Source organism: Watersipora subatra, chromosome 3 (genome assembly GCF_963576615.1).
Source record: "Watersipora subatra chromosome 3, tzWatSuba1.1, whole genome shotgun sequence".
Taxonomy (NCBI): Eukaryota; Metazoa; Bryozoa; class Gymnolaemata; order Cheilostomatida; family Watersiporidae; genus Watersipora; species Watersipora subatra.
Window position 1 is genome coordinate 17,795,357 of NC_088710.1, and position 16,053 is coordinate 17,811,409.

A 16,053-nucleotide genomic window follows, 5' to 3' on the forward strand; every position below is an offset into this window, starting at 1 on the left:
CCGAGAAATATCATACAGTATTAAACAAAGAACTACTACATGTATTAGCCTGAGACCGTTATTGATTGTTTTTATGGTGCTGCTTTCAAAGTTATAACAAAAAAAATCAAAAAGCTTGGGAGTTGGACAATAGGAGAATTGACTATTATTAATGTAAACAATTCATTATTAGTTCGATTTTGTGGACACTTTTCTACTGATCACATAATATTATGTGTTCATAAAAATCAACGAAATTCAATGTGGCAGTCCAATTGAGGTGGCGGTCAAATAAAGGTGGTGTTCAATTACAGGTTTTATAGTAAATCTATTGCATGACTTGTACCACTGCTACAACTAAACGATTCCCTATGCTCGACAAAGGAGTCCTAGATTTAAACTTTACCTGCAAATGTCTTCCCTTATCAATAATATTTACTATTTTGAAGTTTTTAAGGAGAAATATTTAGGCTTTTGCAATATATACAAGCTGAAGCCACAATTTGGTTGAGGTTTTGGCTTTGGTGTCTAACTGATGCGCAGAGAAAGTATTTTCTATTATGTGTGACATGGCAAATTTTAAACAAGGCTGGCATCTGTCCCGCCCCCACCTGTGATATAACTGATCAAGATTAGTAGGCTCAATCAGCTCTGTAGTACAATATGGACTGATTTATATCAAACTAGCAGGCAGCACTAACATTAAACTATCTTCCTGCAAGCTGTAATGGTCCTCAGGCTATGGCTTTAAGACTCCAGCACTAACAATTTATTCTATATTGTTGGTTACTGAGTAACTCAATGATAGATTTAAATTAGTTTATGGCTTTTAGTAAACTAATTATGGCTTTTAGTAAACTAATTAGCATGGCTTCTACAGTAAACCTGGTCTGTTAAGCAGATTCTTCAAGCAGATTATGGTGTGTACAAAATGACACTCTCATACTTTGCACACCATAGACTTTATCAACCTGCTATATCTACTAGTATCCTGACATTCCCGTATTCGGATAGAAATTGATTGTCGAGAATGAAGAGGAGAGATTGTTAGGTGTGTCAGTACAGCACAGTAGACAAGTAGTCAGTCATTTCTTAGACTTGAGTGTTAGTTACCAGTAGAGAGTTATCTACTCATTGTTACTATTAGAACTCTAAATCTATTTTTCACTCTCCTTAATTCTCTCAACTCTAGAGAGTTGCTCTATTATTTACTATTAAAAAAGAAAATTAATTTGATAGACAAGCTTAGGCTATTAACAAAACAAATGTTTAGAGATCTGTTCTATTTTATAGCAGCCAATATGAAAAACAGTACAACAAAAATTCAAAACAAACAATTCATTTAAAACAACCGAACAACAATTTTCTGATACCAGATTGTTCTTTTGGTTTTACACAAATATCAGCAATGGCTGAAATGTTTATATCAGTTTTGCATTCTGTTTCTACAATTTCAGTGCCTGGAAAATGAGCGACTTTTGCCTGTCCTTGTTCTCTTTGTTCAGTGCCTGGAGAATGAGTGACCTCTGTCTGTCCTTGTTCTCTTTGTTCACTGCCTGGAGAATGAGCGACCTTTGTCTGTTCTTGTTCTCTTTGTTCAGTACCTGGAGAATGAGCGACCTCTGTCTGTCCTTGTTCTCTCTGTTCACTGCCTGGAGAATGAGCGACCTCTGCCTGTCCTTGTTCTCTTTGTTCAGTGCCTGGAAAATGAGCGACTTTTGCCTGTCCTTGTTCTCTTTGTTCAGTGCCTGGAGAATGAGCGACCTCTGTCTGTCCTTGTTCTCTTTGTTCAACCTGCACTCTTGAATATTCTAGATCTTCTTTATCTGAACATGCCGATCGGTTTCATTTACTCTTTAGGTTAGCTTGGTTGGTAAACACTTCTCTGCTCTGATCAATAACTAGTGAGTACATTGAGGTCTTTTAGGAGTTGTTTGTCCTCTCGTGTGAAGGCAGGACTGCCCTGATCGGTAGCTGTAATAGTGTAAACTGTATCAAATGTATATTATATCTAAATTACTATATACAATTCGTTTTATGTCAGCTAGAATCTATGGTCACTTCTGGGACTCGAGAAGCTGCCAAGGAGTAGCATCTCATTTGTAGCTAAACCGATAGCCTGCCAAAATATTGGGATATGTCAAATATTTTTTCACCCTATGAGCAAATTGCAGCGGCTTTGCTAATGACTTCCTCATCATAACAAGTTAATTTTGTTTCTTCAATGTTAAAATAAAACTCACGACGACTTTACCAACACTATCTCCTGATATAAGGTTCATACCTTAAAGCACATAAATTACATAAGTTTTTTTACCATATATTTCAATATATCAGAGTCTTGGATTTCGAATGAGCCATTGTTTGACATGGTGAGACAGACATTGGTTGGTGTTTATAGGATTTCCCCAGAGCTCTACCGCCAAAATCTTCCATGGTATAGGCTCGAAAATTGTGACGTCACAATTTTCATATTCGGTGATGTGTTCTCCTACTGCTTATTTTATTGCTTACCGCTTATCTTTCGATCTTTAGTGACGTCATTTTATCGTTGTCGGCCATCTTTATAGACAATTTTATCGTTGAAAACACAAAACTTTCGCAATGAATTTTTGAAAACGATGCTTTGCAATTTTCTTATTATAATATCAAAACAACACCGAAAAGTAATGTTAAATAAAAGAAAAACGATCATTTTCTACAAATATGGCAGCTTTTTTGTGAACGAGTGCATGTGCAAACGACTTGATGACGTAAAAAAAACGATGGATATTTATCAACTATAATAATGACGCTAGTGGCAGGCGAAGGTAGGACAACTCCAGCAAACCAATAAAGATGACAAAGGACTCAGAGTCATTAGCTCTCCATGTACAGATTATTTCTATAATAAATAACTCAGATTCCAAGCACTATACTATGTTTTCCCCGATGATATTATGCACTAGCCCTCTCATTTTATTCTGATGTTGAGCGGCACGATTGAGACTAATTAATTTCAAGCATTGCGTGATCTCGCCGTGACAGTGCGATTGACATATAGTCCTAGGGCCGTGCAACTGCAGGTCACAATTTAATCGAAGTGATTAAATTACCTTTATCAACGACAGTATATTTATTGAAGCATAATTAACTCAGAACATGTGTTTGTATTGGTCTGTATTGGGCATTGTTGATTATCTAGAATCTTAGTTTATTATTAGCGCTCTCTGGGTTTAGTAGCACCGATCGTCACAGGAAAGCGCAGCCTTAATGACAGCGAAAGGGATCTACTATCTAAGGCTAAATAAATATTATGACATCACATTGTGGGAACCGCAACCAAGTGTTTTTTTATTGCAGGACATAGTTTTGACACCCTGTTTTTCATAGTTTTATTATTCTTTGCGTATTGAATATTGGCTCATTCGGAAGCCAAGACTCTGATGCATTGAACTATATAATAAAAAAATTATGCAATTTATGTGCTTCGAGTAATGTTTGTATGAGTGTTATTAGGAGCAGACGTGATAATATATGGAGTTATCTACTCTTTATCACTTACCCAAAATGGTTTTTAGCTGGCTGAACTCTATCGGCCTGTCTTTAGCAATCGGTTCAAATGGCAGCACCCTTCGTTTACAAGAAATGATTTTCTTAACTATTTTCTGAATGACTTATTTGTTTGGGCGTACAACTGTTGGGTCTGTCGACAGTTCCTTGACATTAGTCGCTGTACGATAGAATTCACAGAACCTGTAAGTACATGTCAATTATAACTACAATGTAAATGTCCTTCCTTCAACTGGTCATTATAATTGCTTCCCTAATTTTAGCAGTATTATAAAGTAGCTCTATTTTTGTCACCTCCTCCACTTCATTGCCAACATTAATAATGAAACCACTCTGACATATTTGAGTAACACTTCACTTGGTGTTTCTGAGACTAACGTAAACTATTCCTTGTATTTGACTTCTTTATTGACACGATCAGTTTCTGTATTAAATATGTACACACTGATAAAGTAAACTAACACGTTCTTCTACTGTATGAACCTATTTATACAACTCTTTGTTAACAATTTTCCTGTGAGCATATTATAAAAGGTGGAGAGTACTATAAGATTTGTAGCCATGTTTTACACAAAGAGCTAGTAGATGACCTTATTATTGTTCTTCTAACTATTAAGGTTAGTAGATGAGTTTGTACTAGTAGATTAAAGTCATCAGTTAATACTCAGTCTTTAGAAGTACCGATTTAGTAACTAGAAAAAATGCTACGCCGAGAAAAATAGCTCAAAAAAGTGCGATAACAACGCTATTTTGTGATAAAACCGCGCTTTATTGAGCTCAGTTTCCTCAGTGTTCAGCCTATATCTTGTAACAAGCTACGAGCAGTTTTTAATAATTCATCCACCTAAAATAAAAGACTGAAGCTATTTTGAAGGCTGAATATAGATAATAATGGGTTTCAAGACACCTGTCTCTATTATTGTAAATCGGACTAACATCCCTAACTTCCGTTCCTGAAAAGCTAGCATACGTCACATATTTATGGGCGGGCTTGCTGTGCCGATTGTGTTGTTTTCGAAACCGATATTGAACTGCTGTAAAAAGCCTTCATGACTTTGAAAGTTAGTGGACCGATCTATATTTTGAGTGCAAAATCGGAATCAGCGTGTTTGATTTACCTAGAAAAAAATATAAAAGTTGTATGTGGCAGTTATGGTTTAAGGTGAGATAATGTGACTCAATTACCCTATAAAATAATTATTATGTAATTTAATTACATGATTAAAATTATTATTAACATAAAAGGAAGGCTGATATGGCCATTTGTACAAAATAGTAGTGGTGGCTAATGATAAAGGCACTTGTGTTTAGTTTAAAAAGTAACTAAATCCTAATCCAGCCAGGCATTAACCATTACAACCTGTGCACCCTATCACTCAAATCAGCGATTCGCTGTGCGATAGACCACAACGACGGGCTACTACGATGTCATTTTCCGATGAACAGCCAACGTAATCATTACTAGCGTCGATGAGGTAGACTTTTAGCACTTTGAACTTTGACACCGATGATCCCAACTGTGAGCATCTTGATTGGCTGTTTGTAGACGGCATCGGATTTAATTTCAACAGTTGTGAAGATGTCAAATGTCAAAGCCATTTGGCAAGCATGGCGAAGAACTACTCTCATAATGAATTATAATCAAAAAGATAACAGAAGGGCCCACAATATAAGGAATGCAATTTTGTAATTTCTATGGATTGTTGTTTGGTGATCCCTTACAGTTAATCGCTCATAGTGTGTACACCTTATCGTTAGTGATGACATCAACAGCTAATCATTGCTGTCTATCGTACAGGTAAACCCTGATTTGAGCGATAGTGTGCATGGGCCTTCAGTCTTGCCATAGTTTTTCAAATGAAAAAATCATCATGTATTCATTCTGGTTGATTGGACGCAGTACTGGGAAAACAACTTTTTTATTTACTGAAAATGGACATAGAGAGCTGAAATTTTGCACACTGTTTGGAAGCTAGGTACTGATTAACCACTCAAAAAATCATTATGTTTGATGCAGCAGTTTTTGAGATATGTCCATTAATAAATATAAACATTTTTAGAGCTTCACATCTTCACATTTTCAGAGCTTCACATCTGACGATTTTGTGAATCAGCTGCTACACCCAATGCTTGTTTTTGGTGTCAAATTGAACCACAGAATGTGCTTTTAGCAGCCATAAAAACAGAATTTTGATAACAATTACAAAGAAAAAATTTTGAACAAATAAATTTATGCCGATCGATATGGCGAGGCTGTGACCTGTAATTTACAGAACAACAAAGAAGGTGCTAATTTTAGCCAAAATCTGTTACTATCACCTGATTCTACACAAAAATCTGAATATACAAGTAAAATCTCATGACATTATCCGTGTTTTCTTTTTTCTATAGTCTCCGGTAGCAGATGGAGTCACAGAAAAAGCACAGATTTGAGAGAAACAACTTTGAAAATTTTTTTTGCCGCTGTCTCTGTTGCTCAGTAGTTGTGCGACATGCTGTTGACTTACTGCTACAGACAATCGGCCTTTTTCTCAAATCTTTCAAAAGAAAAAATCCAATGACCTACAGGAGGAAGTAAATTTACCACGATGTTGACTTATTCCGTCTTTGCTGATGCTCCCTCTCTCCAAACTCTGCTCATCTTACATGCAACTATTTCTTCTTAGCTACAACCAAACCAAAATACATTTGCACTCTAAATACTTCCGTCGACTACTAGTGAATACTACTATGTATAATACTCTAACTAACACTTCACCATACCTTTGAATTGGGCACCAAATTTTCCGGCTGCATAGGTTACCCCTTCTTTTTGCCGCTGTCTTTGTTGCTCAGTAACTCTGCGACGTACTTTGGACTTCCTCTGGCTGCTACTGATCATCTTTCTCTACATTCTGTGCTCGTCTTTGGGTCTTGCATGCAGCAATGACTTCTCACCTACAAGCAAACCAAAATACTTTAGGACCCTAAATACTTCAGTTCTACCACTATTGAAGACCATCACAGCCATCGTCGCACTCACTGTCACCGCACGCTTACCATGCCGCTGGGTCTTCGGGCAACGTCGCCAGATCTCCTCATTCAAACACTCATTCGTATTCTGCGTACCCACCTTCGCACACCGCTCCAACAATCTCTCGTCCGACAATCTCTCATTCACTATGTTTCCATGACTCGCATAATCCGCATGATTCACATAATTCGAACGATCCGCAAGTTGAGTTACTTAGCAATCGAGCTTCTCAATGAACACCTGGCGATGTGGATTTAACACCAGTAGTTGACCCCTAACCCTACATTAGTACTACAATAGACCGAACACATTATATGAGAAACTAAGCTAAATAAAAATTTCATACTTACTTACTTAAGCTGCTTGCCCTAACACTGCTTGCGGCGGTTTTACCAGAAGCGGTGTCAGCACCAGCAGAAATAGGAGAGCTAGCAGGATACTTCCTGAAAGTCTCCAACTTGCGCTTGGGCGCAAAAACTGGAGCGGCAGCAGAAACTGTAGCGGCAGCAGAAGAATCTGAAGCAGCGACAGAATCTGAAGCAGCAACAGAATCTGGATCAGCACAAGATGTGGATGGTGCTGATGAGAGAAGAGATGTGTTCGGCGGTGTTGTGGTCGCATCAATTCTCTACAAATAAACATTTATGTTTAGAAATTATTAGTTACAAATAATTATTTTTTGCCGAGGTATCATATTCATCTTGGGTTCATATTCTGCGATGTATACAGCATACTGAAGCACCACAGCTAACTTTACCACTGATAGAAAGGCCTAATAGAAAACCTTCAACGTGTATGTTTGGTATCGAATAGCATAACATCAACTCGGTATCATTGATACATAACCAATATTTATTAATGGATACTATGTGAACCGTTTGGTTAGCCTAATGAAATGGGATAGTAGCTGAAAAGATTTCTATTACAGAATTAAAACTAGTCGTAGTAGCTAAAAATTGAATCGAAAAAAATTACTAATAAAAAATAGCAAAGCAATAATGCTAACCTCTTCATCAGTCTTTTTAGATGGAAAGACTCGTTTTCTTTTCTTCTTCCCAAACGCAATGGCTGAATATGACTTCACCATATCTTCAATGTAAATCCAAATATAAAAGTAGAACGTGTGTGTGAGAGCTTTGTAAAACGTGTGTAGCTAGAACCTCGGTCAGAGACAAAAGGAATGAACTAACCGCTAGCATCGAGATGTTCACAATCGCTACCTACGTCACCGGCATTTCATTGGCCAATGTTTATTATATGTCGATTTCATTTGATAAGAAAAAGCAGCTCCGATGCAAATCAAACCAGCTGGTTTGATTTGCTTTAACGTGGTCCCTTTTGGCGGGAACAAAAAGGATCTATCTCTTTATTGGTTGATTGAACGTGAATGTAAACAGTACCATTGGAAAGACCGCGTGTTGAGCTCTCATTTGGTATATGGATTACATTTGATATCAGCCGATAAGGAGCCATTTATTATGCAAATCAAGAGGTCGAATTTTTGCGGTTTTCTTGCGGTTTGTATTATGACAGGGTGTCAATAAAAAGCTTTTTGTAGAGTTTTGCCTTAGTGTTTGTCAATAAAATGCATATCAGTTGAAAGAGCACATTCTACTGCTTACAGTGCTTCATAAATCTGCAATATAGAAAATATGTCAAAAAATTCAAAAATTGCCATGTCATTTTAACCTCCGCCCTTAAGCGACTATCTGATAGTGATTTTCCCAGTCAATCTTGTCCTGTCATTTATTTAGCCACATGAAGATAATCAGAAAGCTGCTACTCACGATACGCGTTGTTGCTATCACCATGGTTTAAGGCGTGTATATGTGTATATCTGCATCGTGTTAGATACACGACTGCGTACATGGTGAAAATATTGATCAGTCTTGCTTCAACACAATCAATTAAGAAGATTGTTCAACCTGTGGTACCTTGGAACTTTTTATGTAAAGGGACAAGCAGAGAGCTACGCCTGTAACTGTAGTTTTTAGATATTTCCGCCCAGGTCACCTGAGAACAACTGTGTAAGAAACCTGTTCAGAGGACCAGCTCATATTTATGGCAGAAATGATCGAACTACCCTAAATCCAGTGGCTCCAAGCTATTGAGGATGTGAGACCATTATTGTGGATGCTATGGCACTTATTCAAGCTCTGCCCACCAATGCTACTTCTTCAACATTCAGGCAATTTGCTGATACAATTATTTATGTGTTTAATTCTTATGCTAAGAAGTACGAGACTGCATGCGTAGATTTTGTAATCGACAACTATTACAAGAAGAAAATCAAATTTTATGTCGGGCCAAAAACCAGCTGCCGAGGGAACAGATGTGCTGGTATCACAGCAAAGCTGCATCAGTAGCAGCAGAGAATGCTGATGGCGAGAACTATGAGTAAGAACTCAACATTTTGAGCAAATAGTTATGATGTGCGATATTTGAATATAATATATGATATATAATAAATTATAAATATATAATATATATTTGGATACTTGAATACCGAGATATTGTGTAAGACTGTTGATATTAGCGTCAGTACTATTAATCACCATGTTTACCATGCTTGCAGCTTGCTTGTTATTCTCTATGATTCAGAAGTGTCAGGTTATAGACCATAATTACAGTATTTCAATTATTTTTGCAGAAATAGGCTATTAATTAAACCAAAAAATGATTTATATAGTTTAAAAACTAGAAAACAAAACTTAAATATAAACCATGTACAGTAATACTTTAACTTATGAGATACGAGCCAGCTTTTAAGCAAGTTTTAGCACTAATATCGAACAATGTTTGAGATACGAGCACGTGAGTCAGTTGCAAAGTATGCCGGAGGTGTTTTATGAGAACAGCATCACTCTGTATCTTTCAACTACTTTGGTTATACTTTTGTACCGTGTTTTCTGTGCGCAATTTGCAGTGCAGAATTATGTGAATTAAAAGTACAGTGCGTAGACCGAAAGTTTGCCAGTAAAATGAAAGATAATGGAAAGAAAAAGCAAATGATAACAATTGATATTAAACGGAAAATTATTGTAAAATATGCGAAATGTGTATTCGTGATTGATCTAGCTCAGCAATATGACAGAAATACATCTACAATTATCAAACCGAATGGTTATATTCAGGGCATTTAGTTTGCAAAAGGACTAACCAGTTTCTAAACGACGCAGCGATCTTCACGACCGCTGATGGAGAGACTGCTCAGGCATTGGATAAAAAATAAACAATTGGCCGGTGACAGCGTAACTGAAACGATGTTTCAATAAAGGAGAAAGGCCGGTGGTTAAAAGGCGAAAAAGCCTCTGTAAAAAGGACGGTGATATCTATAAAAATTACAAAAATAAACTTTCGGACAAGTTGGCTAGTGGTCGTGCATTAACCCTTTGTGACGACACCAGTGTTCGTCCTAATCGCAACACGTTGAAAGGGCGACAAAGGCAAACGTCCTTAGATAGGTTTATCTTAAAACGGCCGGCTAGTCGTGAAAGCGAAACAAAGGAAAAATTAGCTAACCAGCGAGAAACTAACTTCCAACTATGAAAAGTATTCCAAAATGAACGTTTGCTTTTAGGTTTGCTTTAAAGTTTGTTTTTAAGACTTTGATAAAATCCAAATTTATCAAATTCAACTGTTGTAATGAAGAATAACACTTATATCTCCCTCCCTGGCAAATGCTAGCGTTAGCTGCTACTGTATGTATTTAATTTTACATTTTAATTAATCACATTTTCTTGCATTGTTTTTTATCTGTTGCTTTTTGAAAGCATGTGGTAAGTTAGGACAATAACCAACATGTTTTTTCTGTTACAATATCTTGTTTTGAGTGTTTTATTTGCATTTTTAGAGTATAGAAACCAATTAATATATATTTAATTGTTCTATATATAAATAAATTGCACCAACATGCGAGTAAATTGACATTCGAGCTCAGTCTCGGAACGCATTAAGTTCGTAAGTCGAAGTATGACTGTATTTAGTTAACAATTTATTGTCGGCTCGGTAATATATTCTATAACTTGGACGATAAAGGTAATAAGATGTATACAATTTGTGCTTCGTGATGTGGTGATCCAACTGCTTAGCAGCGATTCTCAAGGTAGATGATTTAAGAACCGCTGCCATTTAAGCGATATCGCCGATTGAATAGACGATATATCGTGATAATGGCAATTGATCTCACACATGACGATTTTCCGAGGGAGCAATACTGGAACCACATTGCATGAACCCTTTTGTCTTATAATAAACTGACTCAATGTTTTTCAAAGCTCATTCATGAAATAAATGCTTTTAATTATCACAAAAACAAAACATTTTATTTTTAAATTAAAATATACAAAAAATATTAACAAAAAATTACAAGTTTTTTTACATAATACTTTGAATGCATAGCAAAAGCCATGGCTGAGAATGCGTGTAGATTTTATTTACAATGAGCAGAACTAACAAACACAAAACCGGATTAAGGACCAAATTACAAATAATTAGTTTATTAATATTGATACATTAAGAGTTGCCTTCTCAATGAGAGAGCAAAACAAAGGGAACATAACTCATAATTAGCATTTATATTGCCAGAATACTGTAAAATCTTTATTTTAACGCCAGGGCTCTCTAGTTTTTAAACCTTACTGTATAGGGGCAGTAAACTAGAGGTAGCATTCAATTAGAAGCTGGGATTGTTTTTTTCAAATTGCTTCTCAAAATTTTGGGAAGATCAATTTAGGTAACCCTTTCACGGCGAAGCGAATGTCGCCTATAATTTGCACTTTTCTTCAGGCGGAACACCATTAAACGTTTTGGATATAACAAATCTGCCGGGTACCTCAAACTTGTTAAAGATCTCTGAATAAACATGCAAAGGGAAACTATGAAATATCTCTACTAGTTAATAGCTATAGCTTGCAATTAACCTGTTACATGGTGTTATAGCGTCTCCCTTGCTATACAGTTTGTTAGAGCTTTCAAATTTTTACTTCATTTTGAATTTGAAGGCATATTTCTATTTTATAACTATATTTAACAGTGTTAGATAAAAGCTATTTGTATTCATGTTGTTACCATTTGCTTTTTCTCCTACACTCCTAGTCTAGCTTCAGGTAACTACAGTGCACCCTCGAGATACGATTACCTTGATATACGATTGTTTTACCTTACGAAGTCAAACATTGTGATATCTTCACCTCGCTACACGAATTTTATTTCACCATACGAATTTGAGAAAAGTTTCGCCCGAGTTAAAATTTGGCCGTCGGTGTGCTCATAACACACGTCGAAATAAAAAAGACGCCGAAATATAGTTTGCCGAAAACATTCTTAGAACGTTTAGAAGAGACACGATGATCGACTTCTCTCATATCCGCGTGGAAAATTTCGTGTAAAATGCACAAGCAAGAGCAAATATTCATTTGTAGCGCTATTATAGCTTTTACTATAAACTTTTAAGTCAGCATAGGTATATAACTATAAATATCTACATTTAATTCGTTATCTATGGAATCTGAGACTGATACAAACGTTACAAAACGAAGGAAAAATGATTTCTATGTCAACAAAGTTGGATGTCGCAAATAAGAAGGGACCCGTATTATCAACATTGTCAGGGAATATGATCGCAACCAATCAGCATTTGCAATTATTATTAAAACAAGAACTCCATTAAAGCAAACACAAAAAAGAGCTTCCGACTGAAGATTTGAATGAGCTAGGTCTTGTACGCGATCAGCATTCAAAAGGAGCAACCATTTAGTAAAGGCGAGGATGTAGAAGATACAGAGAACCCCACATTCGCAGAAATATTTCAAATGTTTAATTTACTGATGTGGACCGGACAATTAAAACAATGCATGTATAATATATATTATTTATCTCTTGTGTGGCATGTTTTTCATATTTTATTCATTTTATTTGTTTCCTTTTGATTTTATGTTTTCTTTTCTTGTTTAACCATGTCTTTGCATATGGGTTTGTTATCTTCTACGTGAATACAATTCATCGTATGTATGTATGTAACTCATATAACTAGCTACTCAGGATAGTTGACGCATCCACATTACTTTCTGAAACTTGCTAAAGCCCTGTCCCCCCTAGGGTATAAATACGTACAAACTTTGTATGTATGGTTACATTGATTCTTGTGCACATTTCAAACAAAACAAACTACTGTACCACATTCTCTAGATCCTTTTACAAGCGCTAGCTAGCAATTTTCTGCATTGAACCATCAATTTTTTCGTAAAAATGTAGAAAAATTGGACAGGAATGAACAACTTCTTTTAGTCCTCTAAAAATTCCAATTCATTACGTTTTGAATTTACTTTCAAGTATACAGCACCATAATTAGCATTGATACGTTTTTGCCTCATCTCTGCTTTACTCGCTACATGTACCAGCTAAAGCCACGGTACTCCAAAGGTATGTACGTCCTGTATAGAAAATAAAATTTTATTTTTCTTTTCGGTAGCCATTAAATGGTCAAGTGTGCGAGAGGCCGCTTTCTATAACTGCATCACTCGGCCTTATTGATTTAGGTTGAAAAAGGTTTCAACCAGATAGGCTAAAGTTTATTGTGAAAGTGAAGATAGGAACTGCTGAAGGATAAAATTTCGTGATAAAAAGTTGAAATTCACTACAATAGTTCAAAATACATACTAAAACTTAGTCTTAAATGTAGGTTTAGCAAGCTAAACTTACTTGAAGTGAATTCAAAGTTTATGTTATGCGTACCTTTTGAAGGCAAGAACCCCTTACCATACGTACTACATTTACTACACACATTATAATTTTGCGTTTTATTGCAGATCATAACCATTACAATACACTAAATACAATACAGTTACTGTAGGTAACTATAATTACTAAACTTAACATACTATTTTGTTGCTAATTGTCAATATGTACACATTTTTATAAAAGATATTTACGATTTTTACCAGGAGTGTTTGCATTTGTATAATTACAACGGTCTCTATACCCCTACATACGATTTTTTCACCATACGATGCCAACTCTGGAACGAATTAACATCATATCTCGAGGGTGAACTGTACCTAGATTACGCATAATGCAAGTTTTTTGTATGAAGAAAGCGTAACAAAAATGTTTCTCCTACTGATCTCTTTAAAGATTGACAGTTAGATTGACGTCAAGTAGCAGGTGTTCTCAATTCCTACGCAGGCATTACAAAAAACATTGGTATTATCTTGTTGTTATAGCGTTCAATTATATGAAACTAAATACATCTGGACAAAAAACATGAAAGTAAGACACACATACGCGCATATGAAGAAAAAGTTGTACAGGTCAAGCGCTACTTAGTTATTATAGACTGAGGCCATGTGTCGCACAGTTAGTTATTATAGACTGAGGTCATGTATCACCTAGTTAGTTATTATAGACTGAGGTCATGTATCACATAGTTATTAAAGACTGAGGTCATACATCACATAGTTATTATAGACTGAGGTCATGTATCACCTAGTTAGTTATTATAGACTGAGGTCATGTATCACCTAGTTAGTTATTATAGACTGAGGTCATGTATCACCTAGTTAGTTATTATATACTGAGGTCATGCATCACCTAGTTAGTTATTACAGACTGAGGTCATGTATCACATAGTTACATGTAGTTATTATAGACTGAGGTCATGTATCACCTAGTTAGTTATTATAGACTGAGGTCATGTATCACCTAGTTAGTTACTATATACTGAGGTCATATATCACCTAGTTAGTTATTACCCTACAGGATGAATTTATTCGCGGAGTTATATTTCACGAAAATTGTCTTTTCATGCATATTCGCGGATGAATTTATTTGCGGCTGAAAACTGCCACCCTCTAGGAAAAGTTAACTCTATTGCGGCTAGTAATAGAGTTATTCTTACGCATGCGCACACCGCGTGTTCGGGTTTATATTTAGCTTACAACTGCGAGGCGATCATGCTATTCTACGGTAAACAATTTTTGCTGCGTCCAGAGGTTTTCAAGAATATTCATCGCTTTCGAGGCCTTTGATAAGCCAACAACTTGTGGTAAGTAATGAGTTTTTTACATTTACTAAATTAGTTGAATTTTACTTTGGTTCTTCGGTAAAACGCAATACTTTTTTCGCGATATGCAATTTTTTCCATCCCTACTGCTTCATTATTTGTTTTAGAGTAAGAGAGAGATTTTTCATCATACACCGAAGAACCATGATTGCAAAGGTGGTAGATGTCATTCTTAGAAGATCACCAATCATCCAGGGAGGTCTGGAAATTGAGGTTGAAGTGACCGCAGCTACGTACGAGAAAAATATATCTGTTTATAAAAAAGGGACAAAAACGGCTTTACGAGCACAAATCTTTGTCCAACCGGCAGAACTTTGCAATAGTAAGCCACGAGGAGAGTTCTGATGATAACTTCCTTACCAGCCATGTAGTAATGAAAGAATCGCCTTCAACACCAAGACAGTGACAGCGGCAGAGCTACTATTACCAAAATAACTAGTCAGAAAGCGCCATTACACGCTAGTATTCACATATCAAGTGTACCAGTTTAATTTTATTGCTAGACAACCGCCATATGGACTAAACTGTTTATATTTACTCCATTCATCGTTTGTAAAATTTTATTTATATTTGAAATATTTTATTTGTACACTCAAGTTTGTAATAAATTATAATATATCTATACATGAAATAAAATATATAATTTAATCAAGTTTGCTGCAGCGATATCAAGGAGTTGTTGTCGATGAAGGGGTCTAGGTTGACTGGTTGCTTCTTTGCCAATATTCCTGCCTTGATGAATATTACTACTTGTCTCTAGTTTTTGTAATCGGAATAGGTTGTTTCATTCTAAATCTGCAGTAAACACCAAAAAGAAAACATATTAACGAGTGTTGAGGAAGTACAAAAACAATAGCTGAAGTATTTAATGAAAGCGATCAGTTTTTAAACAAAAGAATTAACTAATGCAGTTGATTATGAAAAAACGTATCTGCACTGCAAGTCAAATACATACCATAATGTCCAGATCAGACTCATGATCGTCCTTGACTTCGGTATTAGAAATTGATGGAATTGATTCTAATTTAAAAAGACTAGGAGAGCTTTTTTGCTATGCTGAAGCCATTCCGAATAACTTGTAAAAACCTTGAATAATTTTGTAAAGTTTGACGCAATGGCAATAAAGCTCGAAGCCTGGCGATGATTTTAAACAAGTTTTGGAACTCGGCTACGTTTAGTACTTGTGCCTCGCGGCTATTTTCGCGATGACGCCATTCTGCATATCTTGTGACAACCTCGAATAATTTTGTAAATGAATGTAATGCATTGCCAATGGTGTTAGCTCAAAGCACAGGCAATGATTTTAAAAATGTTTTGGAACTCAATTACGTTTAGTATTTACATTAAAAACTAGGCTAGCGACTAGTTTTCAATTTGATGCAGTAGTTATTCTCTTTTGTGATTAAAAGTAGAACTAATTATTCACTGAATTTAATAATTCTTGATT

General features: G+C 35.8%; 1 long non-coding RNA gene across 1 annotated transcript; it reads right to left on the reverse strand.

Annotated features, from left to right (window-relative positions):
* Positions 1-1,818: 1,818 nt before the first annotated feature.
* Positions 1,819-6,186, reverse strand: LOC137389547 (uncharacterized). The gene is made up of 3 exons (XR_010978071.1): positions 6,116-6,186; positions 3,524-3,714; positions 1,819-1,953 (listed from the first exon to the last, which is right to left on the reverse strand). It is a non-coding gene; the product is annotated as an uncharacterized lncRNA (long non-coding RNA).
* Positions 6,187-16,053: the final 9,867 nt, after the last annotated feature.